At 41.4% G+C, this 16,320-nt stretch overlaps 1 pseudogene; it reads right to left on the minus strand.

The window, feature by feature from the left end:
- LOC102270602 (solute carrier family 25 member 16 pseudogene) overlaps positions 1 to 15,981 on the minus strand; it is a 51,150-nt pseudogene extending 35,169 nt beyond the window's left edge.
- Positions 15,982 to 16,320: the final 339 nt, after the last annotated feature.

Consider the following 16,320-nt stretch of genomic DNA (forward strand, 5'->3'; position numbering starts at 1 on the left):
AAGGCCTTTTGGAAAATATATTTGAATGATAATGAAGGCTAGAGCATCTGCTGTTAGAAAGGGAGAACTTCCTGGAAGGTGGGAGCTGGGGTCTCATGTGGGTCCCCATGTGGACCCTGAGGAGTGAATGTGAAAAACCACTGAGAGCTGAAGAGAGAGGAGGAAAGAAAGCTGTCTGGTTCTTGGAAAAACTAATGTCTTGATTCAGCTTCAGTGGATCAAACACCTTGAACCTTCATTTTGTAAGCCAGTGTATTCCTGTCTCAAGGAAATTATAATTGGGCTTTTCTGTCACTTGCAAGCAAAACAATCCTAAGTGATAGAGCTTAGTGGACCATCACAAAGATGTGGGTATTTGAGTAAACTGGATTTATCCATTGTTTGCAGTATTAAAACCAATTTGCAACTTAAATTTGGGGATTTAAGTGGTAGAAATGTGTTTTAAAGGCTTTTCAGACTAAGTCACAATGGGTCAGGGGAGAAAGAAAAAAAAAAAACCCAAAAGAGGCTGGAAAATCTATTCTAAGGCCAATATAAAAAGTTCTATGTCCATATGGCTATCCTGCTTACAGTTGAGTTTACCAACATAGGTGCCATTTTTGAGACGAGGTAGTTAGTAGTGCTTTGGAAACAGTCTGTCATGAATAAATGAAGTCAAGAAAATTTAGGAATCCACTACTACTTCTAGGACTTCTGTCTAGAAATGATAAAACTTACAGCAAGGAAGGAGAACGCTTAAAAAAAAGTATGCCAAAGAGAGGATTAGTTGAGTAATCTCATGGATATTAACATCAACCCTTGTGCTAGCACTGATCTATAGAGTTGCCTAGGTAACAGTCAACCTGGATCCAGTGAGCCTCCTATCTACAGAAACAGATCTGAGTCCTGGCTTCCCTGGTCTGAAGGCTGAGTCCTACAGCGACTTAAATTTCAGATGCTCAGTGATCTGCCTCTTTTTGAGGCAGGATGGAGATATTGATGGCTGCCACAAGTTGACAGCTCACAACCATCCCTGATGTAGCTCGTCTGGGTCAATAGAAAAATGAAATTGCATATGGTGGAACATGAGAAGGCAAGAACAGAAGAATCGAAAATAAATGGACCCAAGAAAACATGATGAAACTTGGCAAATTGTTCCCCTATCTCCTAATCCTTATTCTTGATAAACTTTGGGAAAGAAGTATTCTTATCTCAGGCTTATCCCCTCATTATGGGGTGAATGAATATCCACAGTGATGAGGTCATTCAGGAGTATCCCTGCTACCTCCCTCCCCTGGTGGTCATTGTCTCTCTGAATGGAGCAGCTTTGGGGGCATCTGCAGGCATAAGTTATACAGATATAAAGGTGTCTTATATATATTTGTTAGTATTTTAAGTGGGATCTAAATGTTTAAACTGTTCTGTAATCTGTGCTGTGTAGATGCAAAGAGGGGATTGATATTTGGAAACTTTTTATTTTTTTTGTGGTGAGAAACAAGCCTGCAGTGGAAATTCAGAGGGAACTGGAGTATCTGTAGGAGCCATCAATTACAGTGCAGGTCTAACCCTGTGAAGGAAAGGGAATAAATGTTGGATAGGACGTGAGCTAGACCGTGCTGCAATACTGAGTGCCTTGGTGTCATCAATGGCAACTAAGAGACCAGAAATGACCCCACAGGAGACCCAGGTCTCCCAGGGAGGGACCTTTCCCAGGTCCCTGCTGCACTCGGTCACTGGTTGGAAACAGCCCATGGGGTGTGGCTCCGATGGTCATCAGAGGCCCCCTTGTGCTCACAGATCCACTTCTCTACCAGGTCTGCAGAGCAGCCCATCATGGTTCCCAACTCCTCCCTTTCAGAGGGTGTGAGTGAGGTGAAATACAGCTCTCCTTGGGGGGCTTGATCTTGGGTCACAACTGCTACCCCTCTTCTCCCTTCTCCCCTCAAAATTCTCTTCAGTCTTGGCTCTCACCTCATCTGAAGATTGGTGTGGTGTGATCCTAACTATCGTCAGTGTGGTCTGAACCCTCACTAGTGGGTCCTCATCAAGCCCGAGCTGCTGACCGTACCTGAGTTACAGTGAGGCAAGGGAAGGAAGTCTGAAGAGATGGTCAAGAGGATCTCCTGGGCTTAACATATGTTATTCCCTGCTCCCATCATGTAAAAGTAGCCCAGCTTCTTGATGATCAGTCAGGTATGCCTGTAACAATTCTGACTCATGAGATGATATGGTCTGTCTCTTGGCAAGATGGAGAGCAGTACAGCTCAAGCTCCTACCTCTCAATTCTGGGGGCCAAAGGGTCTTCCTACTGTGTTCATCCTGTATGGGACTGTCTGTGCTTCTTGGACGTGGGTGACTCTTTTCTTTCCCTGGTTAGGGAATTTTCAGCTATTACATCTTCAAATATTTTCTCAGGCTCTCTCTTTCCTTCTCCTTCTGGGACCTGTTTCATGCAAACATTAGTCCCCTTGATATTGTCCCTGACGTCTCTTAAACTGTCCTTGTTTCTTTTTGTTCTTTTTCTCTGTCCTGTGGTAGTGATTTCCATGACTCAATCTGTTCTTTTTTTAGTCTACTATTGTTTCCTTCTAGTGTGTATTTCATTCCAGTTATTGTATTCTTAAATTGGTTATTCTTTATATTTTCTGACTCTTTGCTTAAAACGTCTAGCTTCTCACTCTGTGCACTCATTCTCCCAAGTTCTTTGTCTTTATTAATCTGAACTCTTTGGGAGTAGATGCCTATCTTCATATCACTTAGTTATTCTGGGATTTTATCTTGTTTCTTTGTCTGGAACATATTCCTCTGCTGCTTGATATCTCTTTGGCTTAGGGTTCTGGGATCCACAGCATCACTGATGGGTCCTTGACGCACACTGCAGGGACTCTCTGAGGCTGCAGCACTGTCAGAGCTCTAAGGGCACTTCCGTGTCTGGCAGCCAGGGACCAGAGTAGATAGCACTCATTGCAGAGCCAGTGCTTGGTACATTCTCAGTTGCGGGGGCCCGCAGAATGTGCCCATGTAGTGGCAAGGCGCCAGCTGCAGGCCTTTAAACCTCTGTCTTATCACCAACCCATAGTGATGGGGCAGCAAGGCTTGGGACCAGCTCTGGGCTCACTGGCAGCTACAGGGCCCTGGCTGTCAGCCTTGCCCAGGTCACACCTACTGCGGTGGAGGCAGGTGACCTGTGTTGGGCTGGGGATGTGCAGGTGACGGCTGGAGGGGGTCACTACAGGTGGGCGCAGTGGTGCCAGCCAGGTACAGAAGGCCCACAGGCAGCTTCAGGGGGCTTTGGCTCCCATGCACTCACCTGTGGCTCACACGCCCCGAATCAGGGCACGCATGCAGCCGTGGAGGCTTATTACAGGCATCAGGGTGGTGGCATTCAGGAGTACAGCTGGAGGGCTCGCCCTGAGTGTGTGCATGGCAGTGGGGGTCATTATGGGGGGATTCAGGTTGGCTTCTTTCATTTACACACAGCCCACCTGATGCAAATAGCTGGCTCATTGGAAAAGACCCTGATGCTGGGAAAGATTGAGGGCAGGAGGAGAAGGGGATGACAGAGGATGAGATGGTTGGATGGCATCACTGAGTCAGTGGACATGAGTTTGAGCAAACTCCGGAAATAGTGAAGGACAGGGAAGTCTGCCATGCTATAGTCCACGGGGTGGCAAAGAGTGGGACACGACTGAGGGACTTAACAACAGCAAGCCCAAACCAACTGCTGGTCTCTGGTGAGGGCAGGGAGGAACTCAGGCGGCTGGCGTTTTACACTTGTGTGGCTGCAGAGACCTTGGGTGTCTGCTGGTGTGGGTGCCAGCTTCCCCTAGGGCAGCAAGGAGGGGCTTGGGTAGCTGCATCAGCCAACAAAACTTCTTGTGGGGTAGAATCTGCAGGGCTCTGTAAAGGCTGCTGGCTGTCAGCTTCTTCGGTGGTGAAGTCAGCTGGGTCTGTCTGCAGAGCAGGTCCCTGAGAACACCATTGCTCCTGCTGCATGGCTGTTGTTGACAGCACCTGCTGCCTTTGTTCCTAGCTGTCTCTACATCTCAGGTCTGCCAGTCTCTGGGCGGGGTGGGATGGAGCGGGACATTCGTACAGTGCCCCAAAGGCTGCAGAAACTGATGGTTCACCCTGCTTTCATTTCCCAGCAAGGGAAACTCTAGTTGAGGACTTAGCACTTCGTGCTGGGCAACACCAGCTTGGGGGATGGATTGATCGAAGCATCTTTCTTTTTGTGTAGTTACCATTGAAGTTTCTGTTCTACTGTATTACTAAAGCTGCTAAGTGGGCCCCAGAGCTCTCCCAGAGCTGTGTGTTCATGGATAGCTGCCTAATGGTTGACCTCTGTTGGGGGACAGAGTGGAGTTTCCTACATTGTCATTTTTGGTGATGTCACTCAAGATTTAGTATGGTTTAAAGTGATGTACAGCTGACCCTTTGAGCAACACGGGTTTGAACTGTGCAGGTCCACATACGCAGATTTCTTTCACTAAATACATACTACAGTACTGAATACATGCATACAGTACTACAGGATCACCAGTTAGTTGCATCTGCAGATGCAGAACTGCAGTGAGGAGGGCCGATTGTAAAGTTATATGTGCATTTTTGAATGGGCGGAGCGTGGCTGCTCCTAACCCCTACATTGCTCAAGGGTCAGCTGTATTGTGCCGAATTGACAAGGGGTAGACTATGCTGGTCTTCCGATGTGTCAGCTTGGCCAGGCTACAGTCCCCAGTTGTTCAGTTAAACATTAGATGTTTTTGTGCAGCTTTTTATAGAGTAGGGCTTCCTAGGAAGCACTAGTGGTAAAGAATCTGTCTGCCAATGCAGGAGACGCAGGAGACAAGGGTTCAATCCCTGGGTCTAGAGGATCCCCTGGAGAAGGGAATGGCCACCCATTCCAGTATTCTAACTTGGGAAACCCCCATGGACAAAGGAGCCTGGCAGCTACTGTCTATGGGGTCGCAAAGAGTCGGACATCACTGAACATGAGCAAAAACAAGCAAGTGATTTATGGAGTAATTAAAGTTCCACAGTCAGTTGTCTGTAGGTCAGGTAGATTGTTTTAGGTAATCTTATGAGCCCGACTCAACCAGATTAAATGATCTGAGAGCTGAGACATTTCTCAAGATGTCTGTGGACAGAGTTTGAACAGATTTTGGATCTGCTTTACTACCACTGTATAACTCATTTTCTTGCAATCAGTACCTTAATATATATCTCCTACTGGCTGTTTTTCTGGTTGAACCATAATGAACACATGCTCTTGTTTAAGTACATAACTTCCAAGATTAAATAAGTTTTTTCAATAAGAGTAATTCCAACCACACAGAGAGGAGAGTGAAAAGGATTTCTATAACCTTACAGGTCTGAGCCTTCAGCACTGGCTGTGCTTTCCAGGTGGCGCTAGTGGTAAACAAGCTGCTTGCCAGTGCAGGAGACATAAGAGATGTGGGTTTGATCCCTGGGTCAGGAAGATCCCTTGGAGGAGGGCATGGCAACCCACTCCAGTATTTTTGCCTGGAGAATCCCACGGACAGAGGAAACTGGTGGGCTACAGTCCATGGGGTCACAAAGAGTAGGACTCGACTGAAGCGGCTTAGCATGCACCCGCGTCCCATGATTAATCCTCTTCTGCCATCTTGTGGTGATACTTGAACATTTACAGTGATGACTGCTCAAGGAACACTCCTGAAAATCCTTAAGCAATTCTGCTGAGTTACCATCTCATAGGGAATGATGCCAGGGTTACAATCAGGTGATATACATTTCTCTATTTTGCCAGTGATGGGAGTTGAGTACCTAAACACACAGTGTGTTAAGTTCCTATCTGAAAACAGCATACTTTAGAATGTGAACATCTGTGGCAACAGTCAGAATGAATATTTTTATATCAAAAGTTTAGAATTAGAAAAGCAACACCTTCTTTGTAGAAAAGCTTAATGAATTTCTCTCTTGAGGTTCAAAGTCCCTCCTTTCTCACTATCTACCTCACCATCCCTCTCAACAGGTGTTCAGTTGTCAAAAGGTCACCTAAGGTCATGGTTCAGGCGACTGAGCAAATGCAAAATGAACATAAAGGATTTGAGAAACATAAGAATTAACTTGCAAAAGTTTAATTACAATGTACTTTTAAAAATGTAATTTCGTTTTATACTCAATATATCATGATCATTCTTCAATGAAGATGTGGCTTATTCCTTAAGTGTTGTGTATGAACTACATACTACTCAGTACTGTGTTGTATGAATGAACCATCATTTCATCTTCTCCTTGATAGACGACCAGCTCAGAAGGTCTTGATGTCATTCTTAAACCTGAGCCATGATGATTGTTGCCCAGACTTTATGAATTTTGCTGCAGAAAGTTGTTGGTCAGAAGGTGATAACATTAAGACGGTAAAAGGGAAATCTAATGGGAAGAGGGTAGAGGATGACAAATCACCACCAGACTCCTTCGAGGAACCTCGATTCTCAGGAGCTGCTATATGCATTGATTTCAAGGCAGATAATTGAACCGGGAGGGCAAGATTTTCTCAGTGGTGCCTCTGTGACTGGTGTTTCGAACCACATCTCAACACTGCTGGTGATCTTGGTTGTGGTTATTTAGTCGCTAAGTTGTGTCCGACCCTTTTGATCCTATGGATGGTAGCCTGCCAGGCTCCTCGGTCCATGGGATTTTTCAAGCAAGAATACTGGAGTGGGTTGCCATTTCCTTCTTTAAGGGATCTTCCTGACCCAGGAATTGAACCCTGGTCTCCTGCATTGCAGGCAGATGATTTACCAACTGAGCTGTAACAGCCTTCATTTCAGTGTACTAGTTCACTACCCTGAACTAAGGAGATTCAACTCAAATTCTTTGCAATAGAAGGGCCATGTAAATAAATGCCATAAGATGGATATGCTATAAAAGCCAAATAAGAAATGGCTAAACCTTTCAGATGTATACCATTTACCATGTACATAAACATAACTAATCTTCATGCTGACCCGATAAATTAGGTGCTATCATCTCATTCTGAAAAAGGCAAGCATCACCCCCTCTAGGAAACTTCTCAATGTTGACCTTGCCCTTCTTGGTACGTACATACTCCTTTGAGGCACAAATGGGCTATGAAATTGGCCAAATTGTTTGCCGATGGTTAATAAGGTCATGAGAGAGGGAGAAAGTGGGAACCTTTCGTTCTACTAAAAGGTAGGTTGCCAGATAAGATCCTTCTCTAGGGGAACTTCCCAACCCAGGGATCAAACCTCCTGTACTGCTGGCAGATTTTTTACTGACTGAGCCACCAGAGAAACCCCACATAATACAGGATGCCCTGATAAACCTGTATTTCATGTTAACAATGCATAACTTCATAAGTGTATATACTAAATCGATACATGTATAAATATGGGTATATTTACACAGAGTTTCCTCTCTTTCTGTGGGCCCATGCTGAACAGCAATCACTGGATAAGGGCCAACACAAGGGATGCAAACTTGCCGACATGTCCAGGACCAGAGTCCAGTGACAGGCCTCGGAAGAGATGAGTGTGGACACCAGGAAAACAGTGCATACTGAGACTGGGAGAGACAGAGATGCTAAACAAGTGTTCGACTGAATCTGGGTGGGATGCCCATAGCATCTTCTAGATAGAGTCCAAGAACCATCCTGAAAATGTGACAGGTAAGGATAAACTTAAAGTGGGACTCAAACAGATGTGAGAAGTGTACAAGGTGGTCACAATTTGGGGGGAAACCTGTAACAGGGTCAGTAGACTAGCTCTAACTCTCACTGCTGCACGTGGTCCCAAGGTCATACATAATTTTCATCATTTTCCTTCCATTACTACACACTCTAGATTACCTGCCCCTTTGGCTAGTATTTTTGCTGGATTAGACCACTTGTCCGGTGGCCTAGACATTTACCCCGAGTTTCTGATTACCAGAAGGGGCTATTTCCCTATGCATAGATATGATCCCAGCCATGTCACTACTTCTACTATCAGCTCTGACTTTCAAACAAAGTCACATATTGCAGGAGAAGGAAGTTCTGAGCGATGCTGGTTTCCCATGTACCCACACATTCCTGATGGCCTTAGTGACACAGTGCTCAAGTGTGAAGTGCTAGTTCTTACTAGGGAAGAGTGGGCCACCTCTGTGTACTTAAGAGTTCAGGGGGTCTGCAGAACCAACCCCCTCAAGGGACTCTGGATGGGGAAATGTGGATAATATTTTTCCAAACAGGACCCTGACTTGAGCATAGCAGACCTGCCTTAAGTGAAAGTCGCTCAGTCGTGTCTGACTCTTTGCAACCCCATGGTCTATACAGTCCATGTAATTCTCTAGGCTAGAATACTGGAGTGGGTAGTCTTTCCCTTCTCCAGGGGATCTTCCCAATCTAGGAATCAAACCGGGATCTCCTGTATTATAGGTAAAGACCAACTGAGGTATCAGGGAGCCAGTATTCTGGCCTGGAGAATGCCATGGATTGTATAGTCCATGGGGTCGCAAGGAGACCTGCTTTAGCTGAGCATTAAAATGTTGTTCATTGAATAAGAAGTTAGCTATGGATTTGTCACATACGGCCTTTATTATGTTGTGGTATGTTCCTTATATGCTCAAGTTTTGAGTGTTTTTTTAATGTTGAAAGGATGTTAAACTCTGAAATGCTTTTCCTGAATATATTGAGATGAATTTATGATTTTTGTCTCTCACTTATTAATGTGCTGTATTACATTTATTGATTTATTTGTGTTGAACCATCCTTGCATCCCAGGGGTAAATCCTACTTGGTTATGGTGAACAATCTGCTTAATGTGCTCTTGAATTCGGTCTGAAAATATTTTCTTTAGAATTTTTGCATCTGTATTCATCAGAGATATTGGTCCGTGGTTTTCTTGTATGCCTTTATGTGGCTTTGGTATCAGGGTAATGCTAGGCTCTTAAAATGAGTTTTCATTTTTAGAAATTTTTTTTTTCCCAAAAAGTTTGGAAGGATTGGCATTAATTCTTTAAATGTTTTGTAGAAATCATCTGTGAAGCCATCAGTCCTGGGCTTTCCTGTGTTTATTATTGATTCAGTCTCCTTTTTATTGGTTTGTTCATATTTTCTATTTCTTATGTAGTTTTGGTTGGTTGTTTAAGTGTGTTAAGAACTTATCCAGCTTTTCTAGGTTCAGTTCAGTTGCTCAGTCGTGTCTGGCTCTTTGTGACCCCATGGACTGCAGCACACCAGGCTTCCCTGTCCTTGACCAACTCCTGGAGCTTGCTCAAACTCATGTTCATCCAGTTGGTGATGCCATCCAACCATCTTATCCTCTGTTGTCCCCTTCTTCTCTTGCCTTCAATCTTTCCCAGCATCAGGGTCTTTTCCAATGAGTCAGTTCTTCACATCAAAACATCCAAAGTATTGGAGTTTCAGCTTCAGCATCAGTCCTTCCAATGAATAATCAGGACTGATTTCCTTAAGGATTGACTGGTTTGATCTCCTTGCAGTCCGCGGGACTCAGGTCCCTTAATTTTCTAGGTTTCCACAGTTTTTTGGGCACATTTTTGCTTAGAGTAGTCGCTCATGACCTTCTATATTTCTGTAGTATTGGTTGTAATATCTCCCATTTCTGGTCATATTTGAACCTTCCTTTTTCTCTTAGACTAGGTAAAGGTTTGTTTTGTTTCGTTTTGAAATACCAGTTCTTATTTCATTGATAATTTCTATTTTGGTCTCTATTTACTCTCCTCCTGATCTTTATTTTCTTCTCAATTTGGGCTTTGATTGTTTCTTCAGTTCATTGAGTAATAAATTGAGACTTTTTTCTTAATGTAAGCATTTTTCAATATATACTCCCCTCCTTGAACATGTATCCATTTTCATACATTTCAAGATTTTCTTAACTTCTTGCTTTTTTGACACATTGGCTGTTCAGGGCTGTTTTAATTTTTACATATTTGAATTTTCCAGTTTCCCTGTTGATTTCTAGTCATGCCATTGTGAACAGGAAAGATAGCTGGTATAATTTCAATGTTTTAAAATTTTCTGGGACTTGTTTTGTGACTTACCACGTGTTGAAAGTGAGGTAATGAAGTCCCTTACTATTATTGTATGTTGTCTATTTCTCCCTCCATATCTGTTGTTCAGTCGCTAAGTCGTGTCTGACTCTTTGTGATCCCATGGGCTGCAGCATGCCAGGATTCTCTATCCTCTACTCTATTGTGGAGTTTGCTCAAATTTATGTCCATTGAGTCAGTGATGCTATCTAATCATCTCATCTTCTGCTGCCCTCTTCCCCTTTTGCCCTCAATCTTTCCCAGCATCAAGGTCTTTTCCAGTGAGTTGGCTCTTTGCATCAGGTGGCCAAAGTATTGGAGCTTCAGCTTCAGTATCTATTAGTGTGTGCTTAATGTATTTACGTTCTCTGATGTTGAGTACGTATATATTTATGGTTCTTACAGCCTCCTGATGGGTTGACCCTTTTATCATTACACAATGACCTTCTTTGTTACAGTTTGGACTTAAAGTCTGTTTTGTTGGATATAAGGATAACCCTCCTTTTTCAGTTTCTACTTGCATGAAATCACTTTGAGCCTACATATGTCCTTGAAGCTGAAGAGTCTCTTGTAGGCAGCTTATGTTTGGGTCTAGTTTTTTTTTTTTTAATTATTAATTCATCCAGTTACCTTGTGCCTTTTGATTGGAGAATAATCTATTACATCTAATGTAACTATTGGTGGTAGGTCAGGACTTACTGTTGCCATCTTGTTAACTGTTCTCTGTGCTTTAGTTTTTTGTTTGTTCCTTTCTTGGTCTCTTGCTATCTTCCTTTTGAACCGATAATCTGCCATAGTGGTATGCTTTGATACTCTTCTCTTTATGTTGTGTATGTATTCTATAGTTTTGTGTTTATCTACTACAGGTTTTTTTTTTTTTGTGGTTACTCCGTGGCTTCCTCGAAATATTTTATAGATATAATAGTCTATTTTATGCTGATAGCAACTTAACTTTGATCGCATATGAAAACTCTACCCTTTTACTTCCCCCAAACACATTCCGTTTTTAATTTCACAAATTACATCTTTTTTATATTGCATATTTTTTATTAAGACTTACGTAGCTATAGCTATTCATATATTTGTCCTTTGACCTTTTTGAGTAAAATTTATTTTTAATATACTATGTATTCTGTAACAGACACAGAATGTAAAATTTTATTTTAAAAATTTGCAGTCCTTTAATTGGTAACCTGAGATACTTATTTTATACATTTAAATTATCTAAGGATTTGATAACAGTATTTAGATACATTGTAACCCAGAAATGAAAATATACAAAATAGTTCTAGGAATGCATGTATTTTTATGTATAGATCCACTTATAAATCATACAAAGGTACATATTTATTTTAAAATTAAGAGTTTGCAAATGAAACCAGTTTATCTAGTTTCTTACCAAGGTATGACAAAAATATTTTATGCAAAAAATAAAAACTGAAGCAGAAATAAGACTTTCAACTTACGATTTTTAACATTCAGTTCAGTCAGTCAGTTCAGTTGCTCGGTCGTGTCCGACTCTTTGCGACCCCATGAATTGCAGCACGCCAGGCCTCCCTGTCCATCACCAACTCCCGGAGTTCACCCAGACTCGCATCCATCAAGTCAGTGATGCCATCCAGCCATCTCATCCTCTGTCATCCCCTTCTCCTCCTGCCCTCAATCCCTCCCAGCATCAGAGTCTTTTCCAATGAGTCAACTCTTCGCATGAGGTGGCCAAAGTATTGGAATTTCAGCTTTAGCATCAGTCCCTGTATTGAACACCCAGGACTGATGTCCTTTAGGATGGACTGGTTGGGTCTCCTTGCAGTCCAAGGGACTCTCAAGAGTCTTCTCCAACACCACAGTTCAAAAGCATCAGTTCTTCGTCATTCAGCTTTCTTCACAGTCCAACTCTCACATCCATACATGACCACAGGAAAAACCATAGCCTTGACTAGACAGACCTTTGTTGGCAAAGTAATGTCTCTGCTTTTGAATATGCTATCTAGTTTGGTCATAACTTTCCTTCCAAGGAGTAAACATCTTTTAATTTCATGGCTGCAATCACCATCTGCAGTGATTTTGGAGCCCCCAAAAATGAAGTCTGTCACTGTTTCCACTGTTTCCCCATCTATTTCCCATGAAGTGATGGGACCAGATGCCATGATCTTCGTTTTCTGAATGTTGAGCTTTATTTTTAACATTAGCAAACTATAAATTGCTATTTCTGAAGCCTAAACCATAACTGTTCTCCCTTGCATTTTTGTCATGCTTATAATAAAACTTAAAAATAACTCAACACAATAAGTGGAATTCTCACATTTTAAACCATTTTAATACAAAGGATAGCAATTCAAATCATGTTTTACATTTCCGTGTGTGTGTGTCACTCAGTCGTGTCTGGCTCTTTGCTACTCCATGGACTGTAGCCTGCCAGGCTTCTCTGTGCATAGGATTCTCCAGGCAAGAATACTGGAGTGGGTTGCATTTCTACTTAAGTTTATATTGCACTAAAATTATTTCACAAGGAAGAACTATTTGATGTATCATGACATAATGCCTTAGAAACATTATTTGATATTCGTATCTATATTAGTAGGTATTTTACAGTGGACTTAGATGATCTGGTATATACCAAAATATTTAATGAAAACAAATCTATAACTAATCTATTTCAAGAGAAAAGATACTCAATATTTTTATTGCCTTTGGGAAATACACTGACTTTTAAAAAACACCTTTAAATCACTCATAGAAACTGGAAGTAACATTTGCACAATACCTGAAAATTCTTATTGTTGAGTCTGTGTGGGTTAGCTGTTCAGTCATGTCCAAATCTTTGTGACCCCATGGACTGTAGCCTGCCAGGTTCCTCTGTCCATGGAATTTTCCAGGCAAGAATACTGGAGTAGGTAGACATTTCCTTCTTCAGGGGGTCGTCCCAACCCAGGGATCAAACCTGGATCTCCTGCACTGCAGACAAATACTTTACCATCTGAGCTACCATGTTAAGTCTCTCTACACAGCTACTTTTTCAATACAACTTTTATTAAGGAAATTAAGAGAAAATGTCCTTTTATTGAGTACAGCAGAATTACATAAGAGCAATATTAAGAATAATAGTTCAATGTTGGCTTTAAGCTATGTTTTATATACCTTAAATTTCCAATTCTCTTCATTCTGCTGCAATATAACCAAGCCTGTCTATGATAAGAACCAATGTCAGTCTTTGAACATCATGATTACAATTAAAAGCTTGGAATAGCATGATAAAGAAAAAGGTAACACTTTTTAAAAAAAAAATCTAGTTGATTTACAATATTGTACTAGTTTTGGTGTATAGCAAAATGATTCAGATATATGGAAAAACTGAATATATATATAAAGACTTTATATATTTCACATTACTTTTCATTTTAGCTTATTACAAGACATTGAATACAGTTCAGTATGTTATACAGTAAATCCTTGTTGCTTATGTATTTTATATGAACTGGTTTGTATCTGATAATTTATCCTTTCCTCCTCCCCTTTCCCCTTTGGTAACCATAATTTCCTTTCTGTCTGAGTCTGTTTCTGTATTGTATATGGACTCATTTGTATCATTTTTAGATTCCACATTTAAGTGATACAATATTTGTCTTTCTCTGACTTACTTCACTTAGCATGATAATCTGTCCATGTTGCTCCAAATGGCAATATTTCATTCTTTCTTATGGCTAAGTAATAATTCCATTGTATGCATGTATATATTTAATATGTGTGTGTGCTCAGTCATGTTCAACTCTTTGTGACCCCTTGAACTGTGGCCCGCCAGGCTCTTCTGTCCGTGGAATTTTCCAGGCAAGAATACTGGAGTGAGTTGCCATGTTGTCCTCCAGGGAATCTTCTAACCCAGGGATGGAATTCGCATCTCTTACATCTCCTGCATTGGCAGGCAAATTCTTTACCATTGCGCCACTTGAGAAATCCATACTAATTCCATTGTATGTATATACACACATACATATGTGTAGGTGTATATGTACACAACATATCTTAAGCCAATCATTTGTTGATGGGCACTTGGTGTATTCCATGTCTTGGCTGTTGTAAACAGTGCTGAACATTGGGGTTCATGTATCTTTTAGCTGTCTTTTCTGGGTATATACCCAGGTGTGAGATTGCTGGATCATATAATAGTAGCTCTGTTTTCATATTTTAAGTAACCTTAATGGCAACCTCTTAAATCCCGTTTTAAATTAACCTTATTTCCAAATAATACTTTTAAATTATTTCAATTAACCTATTGATTAGCCAGCATCAGCTTATAAATTCCCCCCCCCCCCCAATATTCCAAGGTATAACTTTCAGCATCAGAAAGCATAGTAAGCACTTTTGATTATGATGAACAAAAAAATCAAGTGCTAAAATACCAGTGGTTTTCAGTGACAGGGTAAATGTCTCCCTCCAAGTATGTTCTTCCCACAAATTAAGATTTCATTTTTCTCTCAAAGAGTTTAAGGAAATCATAACTTTTTTTAGTTGAGGTGAAAAAACTGCTTCATAAGTTCATGTATTGTAAAAGCCACTGTGTGAGGAAGAACACAGTGGGTATAATTAAGAGAGAAACCACGATCCCTTTGAATTCCATGGTGTCCATAGACATACTTTATAGTCACCTTCCTGGTAAGGCACTTTTCAAATTCTGAAGGAGCAGTTCCTAACTACAATTACCAAAGAATACAACAAATGAGTAGGATACAACGACTCTGTGTTTTTGTTCCAGTAACACCACTGCAATGTAAGTTTGTGAGTTTTCAAAACAAAGACATTAGGATACAGCAAGTCCCCTACAAATGAATGAGTTCCATTCTGAGTGCACATTGGTAAGTCCAGTTTGTTCGTTAAGTCCAACAAAGTAGGCCTCGGTACCCAACTAATATATTTGGCTATATAGTAGTACGGTATTATGATAGGTTTATAAAACTTTGCAAACAAATACACTTAAAAACACAAAAATAAAATATTTTTAATCTTACAGTACAGTACTTACCAGCTGTATCAGTAGTACCAGCTATATCACTGCTGCTTTTATGCTTGCTTCTAGACATCCTGGGCTTGAACTAAAGATACTGTGCTACTGTACTCTCTACAGTGCTACACAGTGATGTACAGGTGATCACAACCACTTGTAGAAGATGCACACATGTGACAATGCACGCCAGACACAGGAACTAACATGATTGGACATGTGAACACACACTCACATCTTTGAAAGTTTGCAAATGGAAGGTTTGTATGTAGGGGACTTACTGTTATCAGAAATTCTGCCAAGAATGTAAGGAGCACAGGAAAGGTACCAGAAGGAAAAAAGCAACCAACCAACCAAATACATGCCTATAGAAAGAACCATTCCCAATACAGCAGGTATCAGGCCTCTGTAAAATACAAGGTAATCACTTTCCTTTGCTCAAACAATTTTGAAAGCATGACTAATTCCTGTATAAGTATGTTCCTCTTTCACTTGGAGTGTTCGGTGTACTCTAACCATGTGTAGAGGGTAAGTACTGATAACTGCCGTTAAACCTGCCACAGATCCAGCCATTAATCTGTGTACAGACCAGAAACTCAGCTTTGTAGTAGTAAATGTTCCATCATGCTCAAATGTGATAAACTGGATTGCACCATAGGGAAATATTCAGATCATCATTGCAATAATCCCTTTATATTAATACAATCCAAGGTATCCATCCTTTGGGAAATAGCAGGCAATGCAGAAAATACTTCTGAATGTTTTTAGCATTGACTGTGAGCTTGTAATAAAACTTTTACTTGATCCACAGGGGCAAATGTTTTGGCATAGCATCTTGCAACACCTCTAGCCAGGAAGAAGCAAAACCAGAAGTCCTGGACTGCAGTGGGCCCTCCAAGTTCCAGCTGCTGAGATGGGTTAGCCAAAACCAGGGCTGCCTTGGGAGCTTTGGTCAAATTACAACCCAAGGGCATTAGCCATGGCCAGAATGGGCAGTGACAGGGCACTGACTGACTGGCAGGTAGGGCAGTGAGTGAAAGTCACTCACGTCTGACTGTTTGTGATCCCATGGACTATGCAGTCCAGGGAATTCTGCAGGCCAGAATACTGGAGTGGGTAGTCTTTCCCTTCTCCAGGGGATCTTCCCAACCCAGGGATAGAAAGAACCCAGGTCTCCCACATTGCAGACAGGTTCTGAGCCACAAGGGTCCTTTAACTGCCATACTAGAGTTACGTGGTTATAGTATTGAAAGTATTCTGAATTTGACTATATACTTAGTGTTACCAGTGTGATGCATGTGTGTGTATTTATT

Source organism: Bos mutus, chromosome 6, assembly GCF_027580195.1.
Source record: "Bos mutus isolate GX-2022 chromosome 6, NWIPB_WYAK_1.1, whole genome shotgun sequence".
Lineage (NCBI taxonomy): Eukaryota > Metazoa > Chordata > Mammalia > Artiodactyla > Bovidae > Bos > Bos mutus.